General features: G+C 35.4%; 1 pseudogene; it reads right to left on the reverse strand.

Moving 5' to 3' along the window:
* Positions 1-1,016: 1,016 nt before the first annotated feature.
* LOC114408357 lies at positions 1,017-14,469 on the reverse strand (annotated as a pseudogene).
* Positions 14,470-14,659: the final 190 nt, after the last annotated feature.

The following is a 14,659-nucleotide window of genomic DNA, read 5'->3' on the forward strand; positions in this document are numbered from 1 at the left end:
CAGTCTTCTTCCATGGCAATTCTCGAGGATCCTTGACATTAAGAGATAGCATAGCACATGAAGAAAAATAATCCTCATTTCTCAGTATGGATGAATTTCTGATCTGAGAAACAGACTCTTCTTCGATAGGCACATGTTTCTTCAATTGCCAATAGTTCTCTGAAATATTGTAATGCCATGAAGAAAAATATGCCATTTCAGATCATTAATGTTTAAAAAAAAACGGAAATGTTTTGTCTAATTTAAATAACAAACCTTCCAACAGCATGCAATACTTTTTGAAGAAGTTGAAATGTCCCTAATCCAATTAATTCTAATTTTGCAAGTTGACCCTCAAGGGAAAAGCAATTAATTGAGATGACCCTCTTGTCCATCTGAATAAAACAAAGCATATATTGAGAGAGTTTATATATAGTTTACAGTTCTATTCTTCAACTTCAGCAGGGAAATTAAAACCTTGGCCAAGCAACACCAACCAAATTAGTGACGATTCATCTGACAAGAATATTTATCTGAAAAATAAAATTTTCTCAACCTTAACATTTAAGCAGTTTTCTAGCAGGATTAATATTAATTGTGATTTCAGACAAAAAACATTTCATACTAAGTTACATCTTTAAAGAAATAATAACAAGCTAGTGAGACAGATGGACCTATGATCATCTGAATCTTTACACAGTCAGCTCAGATATAAATCCATATTAGATCCCACCATCCAATCATGCTCATTGTTATAATGAAATATGGCACTGACATGAAAGCCTTTCAAATAGACAATGCAACAGTAAAGTGAGATTACTAGTAACATTAACCTATGGGAGAATTGGTTTCACAAATTTCTCCCTGTTTTTATGTTTAGCAAGTATACATATTGATAGACTCATGAAGGCCATCACAGAAAAATAAACAAAAATAAGCCAAAGTAGTTAGAGTATATGTATAATCAGTTAGGGTTGGTTTAACAGCAGTTAGTTACTGAATTAGTCTGGTGTCTAGCTTAAATAGTAGAAAGGAAGTATAAGATCAATCGTTCTGCATTGTCACTTAGCATCTAGGAAAAGAACATTAGCTTCATTCGGAAGGAGAATCCACTTGTTTGTACTTCTATTATTGACACAAATATGATTTCTCAGTCCTTTCTATCTAAACTTTCAGACTCTGATTTTGGGTTTATAACCCAAACTACGAAAAAACAAATACAATACGAAGGTCCATAGAAGAATCTAAAGAAGAAAGTGAACCTCTTTCTGGCAGGAAATTTGTAGATTCTCGTATCCTTCTTCAAAGTCGGAAGAATTTATCCACACCCATAGGCGTCTAAATGAAGAACTGTGCTTCATTTTGCCTGATTTTTCACTTAACTCCACACCATGTTTGTTTGAATCATTACCAATGTCATGTTGTCCAAACTAAGTACAACGATTTCTTCCATCTAGCTCTGTACTCATATTTTGTTGGGAACTTGGTTGCTACATGTAGGTTACAGGAGCAATTGGCTGAGAAACTGGTGCTCCACATTGATGCAGCTGTCAAGAAAGAAAAATTAGTTTAGTTTAACCAAACCAACCAAGCAGTTACTGGAGTCAGCAACAGGACATCTACCATTGCTCTTCCATAGGTTACACTGTAAAGAACAGAGTCATCATGATTTCCAGGATGTGGTGTTGTTGTCGGATATGGTTCCAGCACCATTCTTAATACAGACATTAATGAATCATGTATACAGGAGAGCCTTAAATAAAACAAATAAAATTAAACCATTACTTTTTCGGACTGAGAGCCCACAATAATTATTTGATACATGCATTTCAATATGTTTGAATCAGAACATCAGTTTAGTGTGTCTTTTAGACTCAGATGTATAACAATGAAAAAGAAGAAAATTCCAACAAAAAAGCTAAAACTAAAACTAAAATAAACTACCTCTGGACCCTCCAATTGGAGGGCAGTATAATAGCTTGCATCATGTACAAGCACCTCTTGTTTGAGCCTTTTTCAAGAGCGCCCTCGAACCTTTACCCCTGCATAAGCACATGCACAATCCTTGTTAGTGTTTCCAAGGGAATGTTAAAACATTCACAAGCTTGTTGCTTCAACTTCCCCCATAGACTCTTTCATAAGCTTTTAATTTTACCCAAAAAGACCTACCTTCCTTGAAGACACAAAGGAAGGTGGTAACCCCAAAGCTTGGTCATAGCAAACCACTTTGCATGCCAAGCATGAGTTCTCAGCCTCTTGGTTACATCCCCAGAAGTGCAAAAACCATTCTCTGGGTTTTTCTTTAGTTCATATCTCCGATGAACACACCGAGGAAGCTTCTTTTGGTGATTCTCCTCCAAACCTGATTTGGCAAGGGCTTTATCAATTATTCCCAGTTTCTGCCTCTTTCTTCTGCACCCTTTTCTTGCAATTTGGTTATCAAACACAGTTTTCCTTCTTCTCTTGTTCTTTTGAGACCTATAATCACTGTTTACTCTATTTTCTATGATAGATTGAAGACTATGGAGTTCGAGAGCATGGGATTCAGCATATTTCTGCAAATTGATTTTCCAAGGTGGTGGTGGTGTAGGTACTGAAACTTGAGGCTTTTTGGTTCCATCAGTAACCATGGTAAAGAACTAAGCAAAACCAAAAAAAATAAAAAAAAATTAGTTTACAACTTTGCATTGTACAGACACAAATTATGCTGTAAAGCGTAAATAAAACCCTTCGCCTAATTGGACGATCCAATCAGAATAGAATTTACACCACCATAGTCCAAAAGGAACTACATGGGGCATATAGAGATATTGTAAATGAAATATACTTTAGCAAGGCTCCTATCTGATTGGTTAAATAGTATCATTTGTCTTTAGGAAACATAACAGGCAAACCAAAACTATCATAAAACGTTTCTCAATCCCTAATTCACAGATTCCCACATTTCCTAACTAACCAAAAAATGGAGATAACCAAATCACTTGTCTCCAACAACAATAATAAAAAGAACAAATGCACACCTTCCAGGTTAGTAGGGCCTGATGGTGTTGGACTGTTGGTACTGGTAAAGCTGTGCAACTCAAATGAATAAATTCTTTATCACCTAAATGCAAAAATGGGAACTGCAAAGACATATCATGGAATACAACAGTTTAACCAATTTATTCAACTACAACAACTGGGATTAAAACAGATAAAGATAGTTTTTTTCTAATTTCTAATGCTTACTTTAGAAACTACAAATTATAAACCTTCAACTTAATTTTGAAAACTGGAACCACTAAATCAATACAACTATTATCAGCCTCGCAAAGTTGAACTTAAGGATGACTCAAGCTTGCTAGTTGCAACCTATCAACCACTACCAGCAGCATTCACAAAGGTACTAAAATCCCAAATCCCAATACAACAACAACAACAACAACGCCTTATCCCACTAGGTGGGGTCGGCTACATGGATCAACTTCCGCCATAATGTTCTATCAAGTCCCATACTTCTATCCAAACCATTAATTTCGAGATCCTTTTTGATAACCTCTCTTATAGTCTTTTTGGGTCTTCCTCTGCCTCGAATTGTTTGTCTTCTCTCCATCTGGTCTACTCTCCTCACTACAGAGTCTACCGGTCTTCTCTCTACATGCCCAAACCACCTAAGTCTATTTTCCACCATCTTCTCTACAATAGGCGCTACTCCAACCTAAGTCTATTTGGGAAAAATCCCAAATCCCAATAACCTCTAAAAATAGCACACAGATTTTTATTTCCTGTTGTCAAAACTAGTGTTGTTTTGGATGTAAAAGCTAAATACCTTGGTCATGTAGTCAAAGTAGTTAAGTAACCCCACATTATAGTGCAATACCTGACCCCTATATGCTATAATGGTACAGCAAAGCAGCTACTACACCAAAGCAAATAGTTTCTATATAACATGCTCAAAACTAAAGTACTCAAATCAAAACTGGAGAAACAATGTTGGGCTTGGTTGGAAAAGGATGAAAGAGAGGCTGAGGGACAGGAAAATGCAGAGGGTACAGAGACCAACAAAGCATGAACAAGTGTTTGGCTGCTGGAAACTTGAGAGAGCAAAGTGCAGAGAGTGAGAAACAGGCATATGCGGCTTCACGATGCAAAAACAAAGGTGAAGTAGTGGCAATATGCTGTAGCAGGGGGTGGGCTATGCAATTTCCTTGTGTTTATGAGAAGAGTAGGCTTGAAATTCCTATGGCTCACAATGTGTGATGAGTTTGTGTAATAAACAACAGAGGCTGCTAATCCTAAAATGCCTCACTGCATGGATGGGTATAGAACCAACAGCCCATTCACATGGATTTCGCCTCCGCCCACTGCCAACGGCAACTACATCCAAACATGCCTGCCTTCCCTATCTTCACCCCTTCTGCTGCTTTACTCTCTTGCTCTTCTTGTCTATTTTTCAAATACTAACATATCCAATGGACAATTTATTTTTATTAGATTCAACACTGCTATATTAGCAGTAAAAATATTATACTGTCACATTCGGCTACCAATCAGAAATTTTATTTAGTGTTAAAAAAATATATACTTTTATAAAAATATCATTTTTTACAAAATACATCAAATCATAAATCATAGCGGAAGAACCAAAAACAATTTGTTGGATTCCAAGATATCTGCCGCCATTTCAGATAGAGTTCAATCACAATTGCTTTTCCAAAATAACTAACAAGACAAGCATCTCTACTTTGTAACATGAATTTTGGTATTCAAACTTACTCCGAGCTCAGGACAGTTAGGCAGTTGAGGAGCACATCAATTGCAAAATAATCAGATGTACCCAAGTCCACCCTGTAATATATGTATAAAGCTAAAATGTATTAGTCTGTCTTTATCACAATGTTCTAACTTCTTCGCCAACCTAAACTTTAGTTATTATTTTACCAACCCAAATTAAGTCTATACTCTTCTTTAAAAGATGCCACGGCCTTTAAGATACTAAAAGCTTCGTGAGATTAAAGAAAACTTCTCAATAAGCTTATGATATGTCCATAAGTTGTTTTCAACTTATTTCAACAAGCATTCTAGGATAAATGATGAAAACAACTTATATCTAATGTGAAAATAGTTTAAACTGATTTTTTCAATTATAAAAATAGATGATATGATATCTAAGTGCTTATACAATAATAGACAGACTCAAGTTTAAAAGAGAAAGAAAAAACCAGCATGTATGAGGAAGAAGTTTGCTAAACATGTATGGCGTATTTGGCTAAAATGTAGTGCTTAGTACAATCTCAAATACATTGTCATTTTTTAAGGTGTTCACAGTAGATGCACCAGAGAAAATTTAATAATACAAGTGATAATGTAAAAAGTTACTCCCAGGATATATCAATTGACCCGCTTTAATTACTTGTACAGATGACTTGCAAGTTTTAATGGGTGGTTTATAAAGTACAAAAAACAAATTCTTGCTGCAGGGATTACACGAAGAAAGCAAGAAACAAACAAACAAAGAAAGAAACAAAGAAAGAAACAAAGAAAGAAAGTTACAGAGGCATGGCATGAACCAAAATCGATAAGATAAAAAGAGAGGGAAAAAGGAAAACCTGATCTGAATTTGACAACAATGAAAGACTTCAACTACCAAAAGCCAATGCGAGTGAATGGGGAGAGAAGAGTGTATTTATGACTTGGAGATTGAAGTGCGAACAAACGATTTAAATCGACGTTAGGGTTTGTCAAGGCATAGGGTTCTTGGTACTGAGGTTTGTTTGATTGATTCTAAAACTTGGGATGCTAGCACTCGGGGTTGTAATTGGTAAACCGGGTTGGGTTGTTTGATAATTGAGTCAGCTGAGTTGGGCTGCTGTGGGATGTGGGCTGAAAATATAACCCATATGGACAGGCCCATGTCTAACATACATTTTCTTCTTCTTCTCACCCTCTACTTCGTTAGCTTTTTGTAAAATTAGTTTTCGTAAATTTCGTTGTTTAATTTTATATAACAGTTTCCGTTAAAGACATTTTTATCAAAAAAATAAAGGTGAGGGTGCCAAGATCAAACAAGTATCAATATTATGGGCCTTATGGACATAAGCATAAGCTAAGGGAATGCTCTATCAAAAAACAAATATATATTAAGTCTTATTCGTTATCATAATTTCATAAGGACCACAATTATTAGGACTGTAATATATCATAAAAAACATAGAAGCAAGATTTTTTAATTTATTACTTAGCATGGTAGTTAATTGTGCGCAATATTGGTGCTATTGTGCCCGAGCATCACACATGACACCCTACTTCTCCTCCAAGCATCATCATATCCCACCTGGCCGTTGTGGCTGGAACGATGTTTTTCACAGCCAAAATGATGGCCAAAGTGGACAAATCATGCCGTAATGCAGTTCTGCAACTTCTGTTGACTGTTTGCTCTCATGGCTGCGCTCACTGTTAGTGGGTCAGAAAAGAGAGATACCCAATTCACAATTCTAACTCTAAACGACACCATCTTTGTTTTTTTGGCTATTTTCACTCTAGTGTTTTATTTCCAACACAAATTTTATTTGGACTTGGACCGTCAGTTTTAAAATTACTTTTTGGACTGTCAATTTTAACTATTAGACCCTTATTCATATAACTTTCTTACCGCTTTTACTCAAAATTCAAATTTAGATGCATTATAATCAAGTTTTATTTTCTAATCGAATTTAAATAGAGATATTTTCTAATTATTGTTAAGTATCAAATAAAAATTATTCAAATGGTGTGATATCTTTCCTATTTTAATAAATATTTAAATCTTTTTATCATAAAATATATCCTAAAACATTGTAAAATCTGTTAAAGTTTTCCAAATCCTAATATTTAATTAATATATAAAACTAATAGCAAATTATTTATTATAAATAACATTAAAACATGGGTCATCCCACTATAGCGTTTTTCGGGCTGGCTATTCCACAATGATACATACCGAACAAACTCTTCTGAAGTTGGAACGGATTTCTAAACCCCAAACCCCAAACCCTAAACCCTAAACCCTAAATTGAGCCAGGAAATCAGGTTTCTGAATACGATTAGGCACCTAAGTTACTGGTTTACAAAACATTCACTTTTACTTTAAAGCTTGAGTTTTGTTATTTTATTAGTAATTTATATTTTTTTAAATTTTAAATTTTGGAAACTTTCAATAGACCACTGAATTAAAACAAAATAAAATAATCATGTAAATTTACTTGTCAATGATGTTTCCAAGTTAGTTTTATCAAAATTCCATTCATTGATATATACTAAGAATATTAGTAAAGATAGGTCTTATCAAAATTATTAATTTTCAATAAATTTTAATAATTATACAGAGAATGTTAAAAAGAGTGTGTTATAGAGAATGTTAAAAAGAGTGTCTTATCAATTAAGTGTAATTAACATTTATATTATTTGAAATAGTTACCAACCATTATGAATATTTTTACAAATTTTTAGATAATTCAAAAAATACTTTTTTTAAAAAATATTTTTCTTACTTTACATATTTAAAGATTTTTTATAGTCAATTATAAATATAAATATATATTAAATTCATTGAAATATTGACTTTATTCATTTTTGATAATTTTATTTTATAAATAAAATGTTAAAATATTTTTTCATCCTTCTAAAATTACTAAAGTTTGGATTTATTTTTTATATTTTTTTTTTATTTTTCACTCTTATAAAATTATTATTTACTAATTTTTCATCAAAAATTATGTTTAGATTACGAACCTGTGACTTTTTTTAATTAAGATTTTAAAATGTAATTTTCAAAGGTTAAAAATCATCATATATTATAGAAAAAATATTTTAAAATGCAAGAATCAAAACAAATTAAAGCATATATCAAGCTCAACAACAACAAAATGAATCAAAGTTTTTAAAAAAAATCAATAAAACAACCAAATTTGACATGGATTAAAAACATAATGAGATCTAAAATAAAATCCCTTAAAGAACTGAAATGGTGACACGCCTGGCAAAAGAGGCACAATGCTACATGGGGGAGTGAGGGAGAAACAAACAACGAGGAGAAGAAGTTGGATTTAGGCGTTTTGGGTTCAGATATGGACAAAGATGATATTTTATGGGCGAATTTGGTTCGTGATTTTTGAAGTGAATCTAGTTGGTGGTGGTGGTATTAGAGGTAGGTGATGACAACAATGAGGGAGAGAAGGAAGAGACAAATATGGAGACAAAGTCCAAGTGCTTTCGGTGCTCGTCATTTAGAATCGATGTTCTTGATCAAAATGAGGTAGTGACGACGATGATGGAGTATCCATAGAGCGAGGAAGAGTGAGAGATTCTTGATGAGGATTTGAGGTTAAGTTGGATAATGGTGGATTCTTAAGGAAATTGCATGCTAAACACATCGAGTGTGAGAGTGGTGTCGGTAGAGCGACGAAGAGGGGGATCAACGACAAATGTGGCCCAATTCAACATGTCTGTCACTTTCGGGGGTGAGATGCATGTGAGGGAAGTGAGTATGTAAATGCAGGACATGGATGGACACAACTCAACCAAGTGGACTAAGTGTGTTTTCTCTTGAAAGAATAATAAAGAAGCTTATTTGTTTCTAGCCACAAACAAGAATAGGACATGAACTGTCAAAATAGGTGGATGACTTACTGTGCGCAAACAACATGGTTGACAAACTAAACCTGCAACAGCATACAAAGATGAGTTATGACTAACTAGCTATGTGCACAAGCTACAACAAGAGTACTTACCAAAGAACTGTAACTATATGTTCCCTCGGTAACCCTCGAAACTCATCGTTTGTTCTATGTTCAAGAATCCACACCACTGCTCCAACAAAGAGGAAAAAAAAGCAGTGACACCCCACATATGTGGAGTAAATGGTCGCAAGAAAGCCCAAGCATTTGACTTCAATTTTTTTTACTGGAGCAACCACAACTAGCCCCGACTCTATATATGGTCGAGTAAAATCCACAATCTTTGTTCGGACAGAGACAATCGCAATGTCACCTACGGCAGCATCAAAAACCTGTAGATGCAAGCACAAAAAATTGATATATAAAAACAAGATATTACTACATTATGTTTGTTCTATGCAGTGAGTATTACTTACATTAGAAGTAATCATGTTGACAAGATCACAGTAGCTTGGGTTCTTGTGTCCATCTCCAAACATAATGAACTTGTATTGAACTGCATAGGGAAGCAATTTAAAGGCAGCTAGGAATATATCTATGCAATATCGTTGAATTGCATTGGTGCCATTTATTTGGGAGATCATATCTTAATAGCTAACTCTGTTGGGAATTCCAATTCTCAGTTACCTCCTGTTATTTGGGAAAACCCATCCATGAGGCTTTTCTGTTGTATTTCCTGGCCATATGACACAGTTTAGATGTTGGCTTGAAATTGAACGATTGGCAGGCTCTGCATGAAGTTTCTCTGGGGTTATTACAGAAAGGTCAGAGAACTAGACCAGTAGCCGATTCTCCTATAACCTGTAGCAATTACATTAAGAATGTCATATGATGGATTTAGAGGAGATCTATCTAAACCAAATTGAATAGGTCCAGTCAACCCACTCATATTAATGCACAATATGTTATCAAGTAACTGCTTCCCTCCATCAGAAACGCTCAAGGCACCGAAATCCAGAGCCTCTTCCCTCGTACAACTTAAATTTGTATTGTTAGAGAAGGACATGAATCCAAAGTCTCATAGGTGAGACAACAACAGGTGCAGTTGTAGTAGCAGCAGCAGCACTATCAAGGACATGAACCAAGTTTAGAGCTTTACTCCTCATTGTCACCTGGTAAAATGATGGGGATTCTGCCTCTATCATTGTATGCCCGGATCTAATACATTCTTTGGCTTCCATGCAAATATTTAAATTTCACTACCAAACATATGTCACAAAACCAACACCTAACGGAACTTAGCTATACAATGGGGGGAAAATTAATAAAGATTTCAACACTTCGGGTTAAGAGAATAGAATCATAACAACAAATGCATTTATTTTCTATCAAAGTTTTTTAGTCTTTGCTTATAAAAAAAAAGTTTTTGGTCTTTTTTCTCATCTCAGAAAATTGGGTACTTAGTTTCAAACACAAGAACCAAAAACTAGCCTCCTAACAAGAGATGAGACACATAAAAATAATAAAAAAGCAAACTAAAAACAAATTAGTAAATTAGTATAGTTTAAAAAAAATTAAAAACAATCCACACTTGGCTAAAATAATTATGAAAAAAATCGTAAAATTAAAAATCACTCATTTGCTTCAAATACTTCTCAGGTTGGAGTTCAAAATAAAGGAGAAGCCATACAAAAAAAAACACAAACAAACAACACCCTTTAGCATACATATGCTTCATACCCACCATTTTCCCAAACTTTAAATGACATAAAACTGAAACAGAAGGGGGAAATAAAAATAAAATACCAAAAAAAAAAATGAAACAAAACTCCTTATACATTCTATTTTGGAAACCATATCAACATCAGGGGTTGGATGTTCTACAAAATGAAAAGATCATGATCTATCACAATGTTGTTAATGGCGGATGGCGGTTCATGGCGGAAAGTAAAAAATCCGCCATAAAAATATGGCGGATGGCGTAGCGGAAAATGACGGATGTCATGGCGGACCAAAAAAAAAAAAAAACATATATATAAACTCATTGAAATTGAAAAAAACAAAGGATTGCATTCAAATAAATTAAAAAATTTCATGAGTTCATACAATAATCAAGTACCAACACCAAATAAACTCATTAAAGAGTTCAAATAAACTCAGCCATTTAAAAGAGGACTGAACAGAAAAAAAAAATTGTGGTGTCAAATACGAAAAAAAAAATGGGACTGTTAAAAGTAAAAAGGGGTGTCAAATAGCAAAAGGAAAAAAAAAAGCTGCAGATAGAAAACAGGGGGTGTCAAACAGCAAAAATAAAAAAACCTACGCCTTCTTCTTCTTCGCGACAGCTTCGTCTTCTCCGCGAGAACTTCTCGCTGTAGGCCGCCGTTCGTGACAGGTGCGTCGCTGCCAGAGCTCGTCGCCGCCGGAGCTCGTCGCCGCCGTTTGTGCCGGTGCGTCGCTGCCGGAGGTCGTCGCGGCTGCGTGCGCGTGCGGCTACGGGTGTCGCGGCTGGGTGCGCGTGTGGGGTGCGGGAGGGACGCCATTTTCCGCCACCCCGCCATAACCGCCACGACCGCCATGGCTATGGCGGCCGCCATTGCGCCGCCATCCCAAACCCGCCACGCCACCGCTATTCGGTGGCATTTTTTCGAAAATCCGCCATGGCGCCGCCATGGCCGCCATTTAACAACACTGATCTATCACTGTGATTCCACACTTGAGCAAGCTTCTTCCAAAGCTGGAAACTAGTAATCAGATTTCTTTTTCAGCTCAACAAAAAACTCGTTAGCTTAATTGGACTCACCAAACAACAACAAAAAAGGCAAAAAAACACTATTCTGGAAAATTCAATGCATTTTTTCTTAAAACTGGCAAGTCAAGACTGTTAAAAAGCTAAGAGGTTCCCAATTATTTTGATTTAGTTTATCTAACATTGGCAACCTTCTCTGTCATGCACAGAAGCACGGAAAAGAACAGCCTAGCTTCGAGGACTAGGAACCTCCATAAGAGAGAAGGATAAGGAAGAAAACTTGTATTATTTTTCTGCTGTCCTCTATTACATACTAAGCATCCCTTATATAGAGGCACTAGCCAAGGGTGCCGCTACGAAAACAGAAGGTGCTAGAATGCGAAAAGAAAATAACAGAAAAGTGGAAAATGATGACAATGCAGTGCTGCACGATGGTAAGCAACATGCCAACAACATATTTCCTATGAACCAGTATCCTCCTGACAGCTCAGCACCTTCTAACAGATTCTGTTAAAGGGAATCCACCAAGGGTTTGTGCCCTTAGTGGTGCTTTTGCTGGTTTGTTTTGTCCCTCCTAACATTCTCCCATTACAATTCTAAGGGAGTAAAAAATTAAAAGTAAGCTTTATTATATAAATTAACTTCAAATTACCACTTTTACTTCTAAAAACTGAATTTATTTTTGTCCAATAACAAGTTCAATTTCTCTTGATTAACTCAAATAGCTTTTACACAAATCATTTAACAATTTTCTTCAAAACTCTTTTAAAAAATTAAATTCCCGACCTTCTTTTCTTTCCCTACCCAAATTGATATATTTTAATATATCTTAAGATATCTTACACATTGTATTTAAATTACAACTTATTAAATTCCAATTTCTTTCATCCTCACCAAACCTCCCCCCATCTCATATCCAACTTTTAAGAAAATTCCTTAACTGATTCAAGTTGAATTAGAAAAGGAAAAGGTCAAAGAAGATTGGCCTTCCCCCACCTCTTGAGAATGATACCCAACACCGAATAAACACGGGTATAACTCAAAAGCTATTTTTTTTAATGTCTTTCTGATAAAAGCATCTGTCATAAATTGGATAAAGAATATTCCTAGTCTCCTTTTATTTCCTTGTTGACCAAATCGCCGTCAGTTTTTATTCATCAAAATTGTCTCACTTTTTATAGTAAAAACCTTGCATAGTAAAAGATATTTAATGTCCCATTTTCTGTTGTTAGACTGGAAGTCGAAAAAGGAAAGAGAGAAAAAAAATGTTTTGGATTTATATTGTTTACTTTCCTCACATAGACCAATTTTCTTGTGTAGCTTAAGTGATAAAAATTGAAATTTATGAAGTACCAATAATACAAAACAAAACGTAAATCTTTTTCCTAGCCAGATTATTCAAATCCTGAACTCTATACCAACTGACTAAAATTGTAAACTACCATAATGTAAATGATACTTACCACTGTAACGACCGATAAGCTTGACAATATCGTTACCATTCTCAGTGCTTTCTGCTTCCACATGAGCAAAGTTTATGGCTCCTTGTGCCTCTTCAACAGCAGTGTCAAAACCAAATGACTTATCAATAACCTGATTCAGGTAAAACATGATTAATTAGGTGACTATTCAAAAGCAAATTATTTTTACAGTCTCGGCAAAGTAGCTTCAATTGTCCAATTCAACCATGCTTACTAGGACATCACTATCACTATCAACGAATTTTATTCCAAGAAATCGGACAGAGCCAATCAGACATGGCTCCACTCTCATATTTAAAAATTAAAGCATCTAAAATCACACCAGCCACCAACAAATTTCTTCATCACCTGACATTTTTTCTTCTTGAAGGAAAGAAGGCAAACCAGAATTGAAGCAAATACAAACAAAATCAAACAAATCGTCTCCCAATTCAAAAATAATAGATGATTAAAACAACCACATTAAACAATTCACCCTAGTGTATCACTACCATACAAAACATAAATAGAAGGGGATAGAAGTCACAGAACTCTTACAATTATACAGTCTTATAGATTTTCATCCTCACATTAGTATATTAAGGAAGTATCAAAAGTAAAAGAAAAAAGAAAAAAAAATATATATATAGTCAAAATTTAAGGGATATCACCATCATCAAAGACCACTACCAAATCAGTCACGACCTTAACACCAGACAGCGAAACATTGGGCTTCAGCTCTGATGGCTTCCTGATACAAGCAGAGGACAATGGTCCTTCATTTCGAGGGCAAGGGAACCTCCGTTCTACACTAAAGGTGATGAGCTGGAATTCTTCTTACCATTTAATTCATTGCAATCTTATTTAAATACATTTCGTGGGGTGATTCTGTGTAATAAAATTTACAAAGCATGATTGCAATAACGAGTTCCTAGCAGCTTTTCTAACAGAATTCTGAAATGGAAAAACAATTGTAAATAACTCCCTTAATTCTTCCCCAATAACTGTTATGCGTAATTGTCCAGATACTTAGATCGCTTGGTACTTCTCTTGGGCCTCCCATCGTGGGTCTCAGGTCTGTCTTCATCCATAGCTTGGGCCTCAGGTATGTTCTGATCTCTGTTGCTATCACTTCCACTCTATCGCCGCCATGTTGTCTTCGCCGGAAGACATGAGTTTCTGACTAAGCAGTGAATAAGTTCAAGGAAACAAGAAAGGATATGAGAGCAGAAGATGCGGAGGGGCATGGAGCCGCCAGTGAAGAAGCAGACGGAGAGTGCCCGTACAAGAAACCTATGGATGTGGAAGAGTGTGAGTGTGAGTTGAAGAAAAATGAAAGAGGAAAAATTACTTACCATGGATGTTCACGCTAACCAGTGACAGTTATCACGGGAACCCACAACGAGAGCCTCGTCTCCTGCGTGTGAACCTGCAACGACAAACGATGATGGCAACCAAGGTTCGGATTCGTGGATTCACGACGTGCTGAGGGGGAAGAGCGGATGGCGATGCTGCTGAGAACCACGGTTGGCGCAGTGAAGGGAATGACGGGGTGTTGCGTGGTGACTGGTGAGGGAGAACGAGATTGTTTTTAGATCCAGGTATATTGTACTAGGTCTTGCCGTTGGAGGGAGTGCGAAAATGAGAGCGGGATTGTTTTCCATTTACAAATAACAGTAAAATATTTTGATAAGTTATTTTAAAAAGCTTGTTGAAATAAGTTTAAAATTATTTATGAATAAATAAATTATAATAATTTTCATAAACTCTCTTAAACACTTAACAAAAAATGTTTATGAAAATAATTTACTATAAAATATCATATAACACAAAGGAGT

Source organism: Glycine soja, chromosome 4 (assembly GCF_004193775.1).
Source record: "Glycine soja cultivar W05 chromosome 4, ASM419377v2, whole genome shotgun sequence".
NCBI classification, from domain to species: domain Eukaryota; kingdom Viridiplantae; phylum Streptophyta; class Magnoliopsida; order Fabales; family Fabaceae; genus Glycine; species Glycine soja.